Here is a 12,456-nt window from a genome sequence, read left to right as displayed (position 1 = left end):
ACGTCAGCGGTGCCGCTCTAAGTCCCGCCAAAGCAAAAGTGGTGATACCGGCACAGGAGATAATAATACTCCGGATAGTGCCGAAGACAACGACAACCCCTCCAGCAAGATTTAGAGCAGGAGGATGGAGGAGCCAGCCTCCTGAGAGAGCGGCAGATGGAGAAGAGGAGGATGATAATTACATGCCCCCCTTCGAAGACGAGGCAAGCCTCGGCGACGACGAATTCACTGTGCCAGAGGATCCCGTCGAACAAGAGCGCTTCAAACGCTGGCTTATAGCCATGACAAATAACCTTAAGAAAAAGCAGCAGCAGCTTCAAGCTGATCAGGATCTGCTAGCTGACAGATGGACTGAAGTCCTCACGGCCGAGGAATATAAACTCGAGCGCCCCTCCAAGAGTTATCCAAAGTGCAGGTTGCTACCCCGACTGGAGGAAGAAGCGTATGATACGGCTGATCGGCCACCTTGTGGTCGCGATAGAGAGGCATTCCAGCCAAAAACTCAGCCTCCACCCTGACGCCATTCAAATAAAAAAGCATGGGGAGATATGCCAGACCTGCGAGACATATTGGAGGACAAACCAAAGCATGCAAGATCGATCTACGGATCACGAGGGTGCGCCACTCTGCGAGACGATAAATGTCATGCCGGATACAGTAAAAGCTAATCCGGCCGGGCCGAACACAGCGGGCAAGACCCATTCGAGCTGCGTCGCAATATAGCCCAATACAGAGGTGCCGCACACCCCTTATGCTTCACAGACGAAGTAATGGATCATCAAATCCCAGAAGATTTCAAACCTGTAAATATTGAATCATACGACAGCACAACAGATCCCACAGTATGGATCGAGGATTTCCTCCTCCACATCCACATGGCCCGCAGTGACGACTTACACGCCATCAAATACCTCCCACTAAAGCTCAAGGGACCAGCGCGGCATTGGCTTAACAGCTTGCCAGCTGAGTCCATCAGCTGTTGGGAAGATCTGGAAGCCGCATTCCTCGACAACTTTCAGGGCACTTATGTGCGGCCACCAGATGCCGATGACTTGAGCCACATAATTCAGCAGCCAGAAGAATCGGCCAGGCAATTCTGGACTCGGTTCCTAACAAAGAAAAATCAAATTGTCGATTGTCCGGATGCAGAGGCCCTAGCGGCTTTCAAACACAACATCCGGACGAATGGCTAGCCCGGCACCTTGGTCAGGAAAAGCCGAAATCTATGGCAGCCCTCACGACACTCATGACCCGCTTTTGTGCAGGAGAAGACAGCTGGCTGGCTCGTAGTAATAACATATCAAAGAACCATGGTACTTCGGATACCAAGGACGGCAATAGCAGGTCACGTCGCAACAAACATAAGCACCGCATTAACAGCGATAATAACGAGGATACGGCAGTCAATGCCGGATTCAAAGGCTCTAAACCCGGCCAGCGGACAAAGCCATTCAAACAAAGTACGCCGGGACCGTCCAGCTTGGACCGTATGCTCGATCGCTCGTGTCAAATACACGGCACCCCAGAAAAGCCAGCCAATCACACCAACAGGGATTGTTGGGTGTTCAAGCAGGCCGGCAAGTTAATTGCCGAAAATAAGGACAAGGTGCCATATAGCGATGACGAGGAGGAGCCCCGGCAGCCACACACCGGAGGACAGAAGAGGTTTCCCCCACAAGTGCGGATAGTGAACATGATATACGCAACCCACATCCCCAAAAGGGAGCGGAAGCGTGCACTCAGGGACGTATACGCGTTGGAGCCAGTCGCCCCAAAGTTCAACCCGTGGTCCTCCTATCCGATCACTTTCGATCGCAGGGACCATCCCACTAGTATCTGTCATGGCGGATTCGTCGCACTGGTTCTGGACCCAATCATTGACAGATTTCACCTCACTCAAGTCCTTATGAATGGCAGCAGCAGCCTGAACCTGCTTTATCAGGACACAGTGCGCAAAATGGGTATAGACCCCTCAAGGATCAAACCCACAAAAACGACCTTCAAGGGCGTCATTCCAGGCGTAGAGGCCCATTGCACAGGCTCAATTACATTGGAAGTGGTCTTCGGATCCCCGGATAACTTCCGAAGCGAAGAGTTAATCTTCGATATAGTCCCGTTCCGCAGTGGTTATCATGCACTGCTCGGGCGAACCGCATTTGCGAAATTCAATGCGGTACCGCATTATGCATACCTTAAGCTCAAGATGCCAGGACCTCGCGGGGTTATTACAGTCAATGGAAACACAGAGCGCTCTCTCCGAACAGAGGAGCACACTGCGGCCCTTGCAACAGAAGCGCAAAACAGCCTCTTAAGGCAATCTACCAGTTCGGCGTTTCAAAACCCGGACACCTTCAAGCGCGCTCGGAGCAATCGGCAAATAGACCGCCTGGCACGATCTGAGCTCGCGTAGCAATGCGGCCCCCACCTCAGTCCCAGCCAAACAACGAAGCTCGTGCCACGCGTACATAATTACGCATTAAAAATACCACGGGCATAGGTGGGGAGGGGGCACACTGCGGCACGCCCCAAGATGCGGCTTAAACCACACTAGGGGCTTCCCGTTTGGTTATTTTTCTCTTTTTTCAGGACCTTAATCTCTGGAAACCCTGTCCGGCAGCACTATTGCCGAACACATGCTGCAGCAACCAAGGAGGCAGAAAGCTACATCACACCACGGAATTCCCAGGTGGATTACAATAATGAGCGAAATATTTGATTTAATACTATTCCTCAGCTTGCCCATGGAAGGGACATAGTCCTACTCTTTGCTAATCACATCATCTATATTATTTTGCTTTAACGCACCTTTTTGAATAAACAATGCATAACATCATGACTATTATTGCATTCTTGTTATATATATATGCGTTCATTAACGACACCTTGCAACTGTACACTTTGGTATGGCCGATACACTAGGGGCTTACGTACCCCACAATATGGTGTGAAAAGTCCGAACACTTTCACAAGTGCGGCACCCCGAACTTATAGCACTATATGCATCAGCTCCGAATCATGTCTTTGGTCAAATGTTGGGTTTGCCCGGCTCCTATGTTTTGGTACCTTACGTTCCGCTCTATCGGCTAAGGTAGTGCTAGGAGAACTACTGCGATTGTGCCCCGGTTCTGCCGGGCTGAGCACCTCAGTAGAGAAAGCTAAAACTGACTGTCATGATAAGGCGAGAGACTGGTCGCTGTTCGGCGAGGTTTTTGAGTCCCTAAAGACTTATGCCGCTTAGGGCGAGGGGCCGGCCCTGTCCGGCTTAAAGGCGTGTATCGCGCCCCGAGTTCGTCCTTCTGAATACCAGGGGCTTCACCGAAATTTAAAATTATAGAATTCTATGGCTAAGTGAGAGTGATAAAGCATTATTAGTCCGGTTGCCTTGTTCGTTGTGCTGAGCACCTCCCTCGAAGGACCCAAACATGGGAACAAGAGTGCTCAGGTTTATCCCGAACACCCCAGCACTCGTGGCATGGGGGCAGAAGTCGAGGACTAGCCATCTCTCAGATTGGATAAATAGCCAAACAAAAGGTAATATTTTAAATTCACACAAGCGTTGCATAGCGCATATGAAACAAGTTTTCATCATACAGGATCACACGAGCAAGTTTACTCAAATATTACATCCTTGGAACATTCGTCCGCTACAAGACGGGCACCCTTCAGGACACCCTCATAATAAATTTCGGGGGTGCGATGCTCCTTGCCCTGCGGCGGCCCTTCCTTGATCAGCTTCACAGCGTCTAGCTTGGCCCACTTCACCTTCACACGGGCGAAAGCCCGGCGTGCACCTTCGATGCAGACGGACCGCATGACGACCTCCAGCCGTGGGCAGGCATCCACAAGCCGCCTCACCAGTCCGAAGTAGCTGTTCGTAAGGGCGTCGCCAGGCCACAGCTGGACTATAAGGTCCTTCATGGCCTGTTCGGCCGCCTTGTGCAGCTCAACCAGCTGCTTTAGCTGGTCGCTCAGAGGCATCGGGTGTTCGGTCCCAGTATACTGAGACCAGAACAGCTTCTCTGTTGAGCTCCCCTCCTCGGCCTGGTAAAACTGTGCGGCATCCGACACGCTGCGGGGCAAATCTGTGAATGCTCCTGGAGAGCTCCGAATTCGGGTAAGTAATCGGTAATTTACTTTTACATGCTTGCTTTGCATATAGAATGCCTTACCCGCATTTTCTTCATCGCATCAATCTCCTGGAGGGCCTTTTCGGCTTCAGCCTTGGCACTTTTTGCGCTCTCAAGGGCCGCGGCAAGCTCAGACTCTCGCGTCTTCGAGTCGAGCTCCAACGCCTTGTGCTTCGTCACGAGAGCCTGGAGCTCTTGCTGCACCTCGCCCACCCGAGCCTCCTACTTTTCCCGCTCGATACGCTCCTTGGCCGCTTTATCTTCGGCCTGGGTTAGCGCTTGCTTCAGGGTGGCCACCTCGGTCGTGGCCCCTGGCAGATATACGATGATCCTGTCATTTTGCAATCGCGTCTTCTTTTATATATACATATCTATAGACAGGGTATTACTTACCCTTGTTCTCCTCGAGCTGCCTCTTGGCAAGGCCGAGCTCTTTCTTGTACCCCTCGAGGTCCTGCTTTAGTACGGCGACCTCCGTAGTCAGTGCGGCGGACGCCAGCAGCGAGGCCTGCATACGCATATTGACATACTTATATTAGACTCCTGCGATATTATTTGATCCTCTGTTCGGCTTTTCTTTGTGAACACCGAACAAAGCATCAGGGGCTACTGTCTATGCGGTAATATTTTTCCTATATTTTAAAACACTTACCTCAAAGCCTGTTAGATGGCTGGCACATGCTTCAGTCAATCCTCTCTTGGCGGACTGAACCTTCTCGACCACCGCACTCATAATAGTACGGTGCTCCTCGTCGATGGAAGTGCTGCGAAGTGCTTCTAGTAGATTGTCCGGCGCCTCTGGATGGACAGAGGTCACCGGCACAGGCGTCTTGCCCCTCTTAGAAGGAGGCCACCTGTCCGAGCCCAGAACCACTGGAGGTTCCGGCGCGGTATTCGGCTGAGGGCCGAACTCGGAGCTCTCAGGGGCCCCGTCCCCTCGGCTCCCGGAGTCCGGAAGGTCGCCTTGAGGCGCCTCCGGGACTGTCTCCCATCGACCCGGTGCCTCTTGAGACAGCACCTCGGCGTCGTCAGCAGGATGAGGGGAGGTGACGGTCGGGACTGGATCGCTATCCATGTCCGACGAGCCCAGGGAGCCGTCCGATGATACATCAATACTGGCTCGTGGCGGCCTGCATAATTATGTTCGGCGTTAGGGAAAGTAGTGCGACAAAGGAATGCTATGAGTTACTCTGCTATCCGAATACTTACGATCTCCCCAGGGGCTTGGCCCTGGGCAACCACTCGTCTTTGCCTTCGTCGGCGGCGGTGGAATTGTCCGGAAGGAGAGTCCTTCCCTTCTTGGACCCTTCGGCCCCCCAGTTGGGGCGGCCTTCCTTTTCTTATCTCCCCCAGCTGGAGGGGGAGCATCTTCTTCTTCTTCCTCGTCTTCGGGGGAGGAGTGCGCCGCAGAGTCATCGGACAGTGAGTCCGACGACGCCTGGTGTCAGGAACTCTTTCGGGTTCCCTTGGCCTTCTTGGTCTTCTCCGGCACCGTATAAGGAGCCGGAGTCAGCATCTTCGCCAGAAGAGCGTCTGCTGGGCCTTCGGGCAAAGGAGCCAGACAGTCGATCTGTCCGGCCGTCTCCTGCCAGTCCTGTCAAAGGTACGGGAGTTTAGATCACGCATGGAGTCAATCTATAAAAAATAAGTATCCTGTGAAAGGTAAAATAGCTTACTGCACTGGCTTGGCGCTTCGCGCTGAATCCGCGATCCTCAGTAATGGGAGGGGGGACCTCGGCACTTTTGAACAGCACCCTCCAGGCATCTTTGTGAGTTGTGTCGAAGAGCCCGTTCAGAGTTCGGTGCTGCGCTGGGTCGAACTCCCACAAGTTGAAGTCCCGTTGTTGGCACGAGAGGATCCGGTGGTGGAGCATGACCTGGACTAAGTTGACAAGTTTGAGCTTCTTGTTCACCATGTTTTGAATACATGTTTGGAGTCCGGTCAGCTCTTCCGAACTACCCTAGGACAGACCCTTCTCTTTCCAGGAGGTGAGCCGCATGGGGATGCCAGATTGGAACTCGGGGGCTGCTGCCCATGAAGGGTCACGCGGCTCGGTGATGTAGAACCACCCCGATTGCCGGTTTCCACAAAGGAGCCCTCGAGCCATGTAACGTTGGGCATCTTGCCCACCATGGCACCTCCGCACTCCGCCTGGCGGCCGCCCACAACCTTCGGCTTGACATTGAAGATCTTCAGCCATAAACCGAAGTGGGGCTTGATGCGGAGGAAGGCCTCGCACACAGCGATAAACGCCGAGATGTTGAGGATGAAGTTCGGGGCCAGATCGTGGAAATCCAGGCCGTAATAGAACATGAGCCCCCGGATGAATGGGTGGAGAGGGAATCCCAGTCCGCGAAGGAAATGGGTGAGGAACACTACCCTCTCATGGGGCCTGGGGGTGGGGATGAGCCGCCCCTCATCTGGGAGCCGGTGCGCGATGTCGTCAGGCAGGTATCCGGCTCTCCTCAGCTTCTTGATGTCTCCCTCCATGGCGGAGGAGACCATCCACCTGCCTCCCGCTCCGGACATAGTTGGAGAAGGTTGAGGTGGGAAGTGCGGACTTGGGCGCTAGAGCTCGAGTGTGCGAAAATGGATGAGCAAAGGAGGAAGAAGGCGTGGATGAAAAGGTGAATCCTTATCCCTTTATATGGGCAGACGAAACTATGCGCCCCCCACTAGCCTGGTAAAACTCGCTTATCCCCCAAGCGCCGTAATCGATGGCGCGGTTGGGTTACCCACGCCCGTATTGATGAGAATCCCGTAATAAGGGGACACGATCTCTACTTTGACAAGACGTGTCAAAAAACTGCCTCGCGTTATGTGCAGGGCTAGTTAAAGGAAACGGTTCGAATAATCACCGGGCCATGGCATAATGTCGTGTTGCCAAAACAAGTCAGCAAATTAGATTTGCGGAAATATTATTCTCTCTACGGTGGTACGTGGAACTTATGTTGCAGGGTCAGACACTATCCTTGTGTTCAAATTCTTTTGTGATGTATTCGGAGAAGGAACCCGCCTTGCAATGCCGAAGACAATACTGTGCGCCAGACTCATCGTCATTGAAGCCTGGTTCAGGGGCTACTGAGGGAGTCCTGGATTAGGGGGTCTCCGGACAGCCGTACTATATCCTTTGGCCGGACTGTTGGACTATGAAGATACAAGATTGAAGACTTCGTCTCGTGTCCGGATGGGACTCTACTTGGCGTGGAAGGCAAGCTAGGCAATACGGATATGGATATCTCCTCCTTTATAACCGACCTTGTGTAACCCTAACCCTCTCCGGTGTCTATATAAACCGGAGAGTTTTAGTCCGTAGGACACGACAACTACAACATACAATCATACCATAGGCTAGCTTCTAGGGTTTAGCCTCTCTGATCTCGTGGTAGATATACTCTTGTACTACCCATATCATCAATATTAATCAAGCAGGACGTAGGGTTTTACCTCCATCAAGAGGGCCCGAACCTGGGTAAAACATTGTGTCCCCTGCCTCCTGTTACCATCCGGCCTAGACGCACAGTTCGGGACCCCCTACCCGAGATCCGCCGGTTTTGACACCGACAGTAGCCATACTTTTGATTCTTATAACTCTATGATAGATTTGTTTCGCTCATCACCTCTTTTGGTTAATGGAACTATGTTAACTTTGGAACATGTGATGCAAAGGCTTGAAATTATTGAGAATAAAGTTGCTACTGTAGAGTTGATTGAGAATTTGGATAAAAAGATCCACAACCAAATTACCCAATATGGATCTAAGGTGGGAGTTACTCTGAAAAGTTTTAAGGAAAAAGAACCCATAGTTAATGAAAGAATAGATCAAGATTCTACTAGAATCGATAAACTTGAGGGAATTATCACCAAATTGGGGTCCACTTTTTGTTCTGTAAAAAATACTCCAAATCCTCCTACCCAAATTGCCAAGCTTGTTTATGTTCCTAAAAATAAGGGTGAATCCTCTAGTAAGGAAACCGCGGATTTATAATCAATAAGTGTTCATCCCAATCTTTTTGCTATCATTAAGGAACTGTTTGCTACAAATGATTTTCTTGATTTTGTGCCTAGGAGTTTGATAATTAATAAAAATAAAGAAACACCTAGGGGTTATAGGTGTCTTATTGAATAATTGCCCACCAAAGATGGCAATACCTAGATTTATCCTTGCTTTTATGCCTAGCTAGGGGCGTTAAACGATAGCGCTTGTTGGGAGGCAACCCAATTTTATTTTCATTCCTTACTTTTTGCTCCTGTTTATTAATAAATAATTTATCTAGCCTCTGTTTGGTTGTGTTTTTTTGTGTTTAATTAGCGTTTGTGCCAAGTAGAGCCGTTGGGAAGACTTGGGGATAGTCTTTTTGATCTTGCTGTAAAAAACAGAAACTTTAGTGCTCACGAGAATTGCTGCCATTTTTACTTGGAGAGTGATATTTAGTTAATTATTTTTTCAGATGATTAATAGATAAATTACTCACGTCGAGAAATTTATTTTAGAATTTTTGGGGTTCCAGAAGTGGTCGAAACCTACAGATTACTACAGGCTGTTCTGTTTTTGACGGATTCTGTTTTTCGTGTGTTGTTTGCTTATTTTGATGAATCTATGGCTAGTAAAAGAGCTTATAAACCATAGAGAAGTTGGAATACAGTAGATTTAACACCAATATAAATAAATAATGAGTTCACTACAGTACCTTGAAGTGGTGTTTTCTTTTCTTTCGCTAACGGAGCTCATGAGATTTTCTATTTTAAGTTTTGTGTTGTGAAGTTTTCAAGTTTTGGGTAAAGATTTGATGGATTATGGAACAAGGAGTGGTAAGAGCCTAAGCTTGGGGATTCCCATGGCACCCCAAGGTAAAATTCAAGGACACCAAAAAGCCTAAGCTTGGGGATGCCCCGGAAGGCATCCCCTCTTTCGTCTTCGTCCATCGGTAACTTTACTTGGAGCTATATTTTTATTCACCACATGATATGTGTTTTTCTTGGAGTGTCTTGTATGATTTGAGTCTTTTCTTTTTAGTTTACCACAATCATCCTTGCTGTACACACCTTTTGAGAGAGACTCACATGATTTGAAATTTATTAGAATACTCTATGTGCTTCACTTATATCTTTTGAGCTATATAGTTTTTGCTCTAGTGCTTCACTTATATCTTTTAGAGCACGGTGGTGGATTTGTTTTATAGAAACTATTGATCTCTCATGCTTCACTTATATTATTTTGATAGTCCTTTAGAACAACATGGAAATTTGCTTTTAGGAATAATATAAAAACTTCTATAGAAGTGCATTGAATACTATGAGAAGTTTGATACTTGATAATTGTTTTAAGATATGGAGATGGTGATATTAGAGTCATGCTAGTTGAGTAGCTCTGAATTTGAGAAATACTTGTGTTGAAGTTTGTGATTCCCGTAGCATGCACATATGGTGAACCGTTATGTGATGAAGTCGAAGCATGATTTATTTATTGATTGTCTTCCTGATGAGTGGCGTTCAGGGACGAGCGATGGTCTTTTCCTACCAATCTATCCCCCTAGGAGCATGCGCGTAATACTTTGTTTCGATAAATAATAGATTTTTGCAATAAGTATGTCAGTTCTTTATGACTAATGTTGAGTCCATGGATTATACGCACTCTCACCCTTCCACCATTGCTAGCCTCTCTAATATCGCACAACTTTCGCCGATACCATAAACCCACCATATACCTTCCTCAAGACAGCCACCATACCTACCTATTATGGCATTTCCATAGCCATTCCGAGATATATTGCCATGCAACTTTGCACTGTTCCATTATTATGACACGCTTCATCATTGTCATATTGCTTGCATGATCATGTAGTTGACATCGTATTTGTGGCAAAGCCACCATTCATAATTCTTCATACATGTCACTCATGCATCATTGCACATCCCGGTACACCGCCGGAGGCATTCACATAGAGTCATATTTTTTTTCTAAGTATTGAGTTGTAATTCTTGAGTTGTAAGTAAATTAAAGTGTGATGATCATCATTATTAGAGCATTGTCCCAGTGAGGAAAGGATGATGGAGACTATGATTCCCCCACAAGTCGGGATGAGACTCCAGACAAAAAAAAAGAAAAAAAGAGGCCAAAAAAAGAGAAAAGGCCCAAATAAAAAAATGAGAGAAAAAGAGAGAAGGGACAATGCTACTATCTTTTTCCACACTTGTGCTTCAAAGTAGCACCATGATCTTCATGATAGAGAGTCTATTATGATATCACTTTCATATACTTGTGGGAATTGTTCATTATAGAATTTGGCTTGTATATTCCAATGATGGGCTTCCTCAAAATGCCCTAGGTCTTCATGAGCAAGCGAGTTGGATGCACACCCACTTAGTTTCTTTTGTTGAGCTTTCATATACTTATAGCTCTAGTGCATCTGTTGCATGGCAATCCCTACTCACTCACATCGATATCTATTGATGGGCATCTCCATAGCCCGTTGATACACCTAGTTGATGTGATACTATCTTCTCCTTTTTTGTCTTCTTCACAACCACCATTCTATTCCACATATAGTGCTATATCCATGGCTCACGCTCATATATTGTGTGAAGATTGAAAAAGTTTGAGAACATCAAAAGTATGAAACAATTGCTTGGCTTGTCATCGGGGTTGTGCATGATTTAAATATTTTGTGTGGTGAAGATAAAGCATAGCCAGACTATATGATTTTGTAGGGATAACTTTCTTTGGCCATGTTATTTTGAGAAGACATGATTGCTTAGTTAGTATGCTTGAAGTATTATTATTTCTATGTCAATATTAAACTTTTATCTTGAATCTTTCGGATCTGAACATTCATGCCACAATAAAGAAAAAATACATTGAGAAATATGTTAGAAAGCATTCCACATCAAAAATTCTTCTTTTATCATTTACCTACTCGAGGACGAGCAGGAATTAAGCTTGGGGATGCTTGATACGTCTCCAATGTATCTATAATTTTTGATTGCTCCATGCTATTATATTATATGTTTTGGATGTTAATGGGCTTTATTTTACACTTTTATATCATTTTTGGGACTAACCTATTAACCGAAGGTCCATCCCAAATTGCTATTTTTTTTACCTATTTCAGTGTTTCGCAGAAAAGGAATATCAAACGAAGTCCAAACAGAATAAAACCTTCGGGAACGTGATTTTATCAACAAACGTGATCTAGGAGACTTGGAGTGGGAGTCAAGAAACAATCGAGGAGGCCACGAGGCAGGGGGGCGCGCCCACCCCCTGGGCGCGCCCTCCACCCTCGTGGGCCCCTCATTGCTCCACCGACCTACTTCTTCCTCCTATATAAGTCCACGTACCCCGCAAACATCCAAGAGCACCACGAAAACCTAATTCCACCGCCGCAACCTTCTGTACCCAAGAGATCCCATCTTGCGGCCTTTTCCGGAGCTCTGCCGGAGGGGGCATTGATCACGGAGGGCCTCTACATCAACTCCATGGCCTCTCCGGTGATGTGTGAGTAGTTTACTTTAGACCTTCGGGTCTAAGCTAGTAGCTAGATGCCTTCCTCTCTCTCTTTGGATCTCAAAGTTCTCCTTGATTCTCTTGGAGATCTATTCGATGTAATCTTCTTTTGCGGTGTGTTTGTCGAGATCCGATGAATTGTGGGTTTATGATCCATATTATCTATGAGCAATATTGGAATCTCCTCTGAATTCTTTTATGTATGATTGGTTTATCTTTGCAAGTCTCTTCAAATTATCAGTTTGGTTTGGCCTACTAGATTGATCTTTCTTGCAATGGGAGAAGTGCTTAGCTTTGGGTTCAATCTTGCGGTGTCCTTTCCCAGTGACAGCAGGGGCAGCAAGGCACGTATTGTATTGTTGCCATCGAGGATAAAAAGATGGGGTTTATATCATATTGCATGAGTTTATCCCTCTACATCATGTCATCTTACTTAAAGCATTACTCTGTTCTTATGAACTTAATACTCTAGATGCATGCTGGATAGCGGTCGATGTGTGGAGTAATAGTAGTAGATGCAGAATCATTTCGGTCTACTTGTCGTGGACGTGATGCCTATATACATGATCATACCTAGATATTCTCATAACTATGCTCAATTCTATCAATTGATCGACAGTAATTCGTTTACCCACCGTAATACTTATGCTCTTGAGAGAAGCCACTAGTGAAACCTATGGCCCCGGGTCTATATTCCATCATATTAATCTTCCAACACTTAGCTATTTCTATTGCCGTTTATTTTACTTTGCATCTTTATTTCTCTTTATCATAAAAATACCAAAAATATTATCTTATCATATCTATCAGATCTCATTCTCGTA

The sequence above is a fragment of the Triticum urartu genome, chromosome 4A (genome assembly GCF_056163025.1).
Source record: "Triticum urartu cultivar PI428250 chromosome 4A, HENAU_Tu73, whole genome shotgun sequence".
Lineage (NCBI taxonomy): Eukaryota > Viridiplantae > Streptophyta > Magnoliopsida > Poales > Poaceae > Triticum > Triticum urartu.
Note: the sequence above shows the minus strand (reverse complement) of the source record.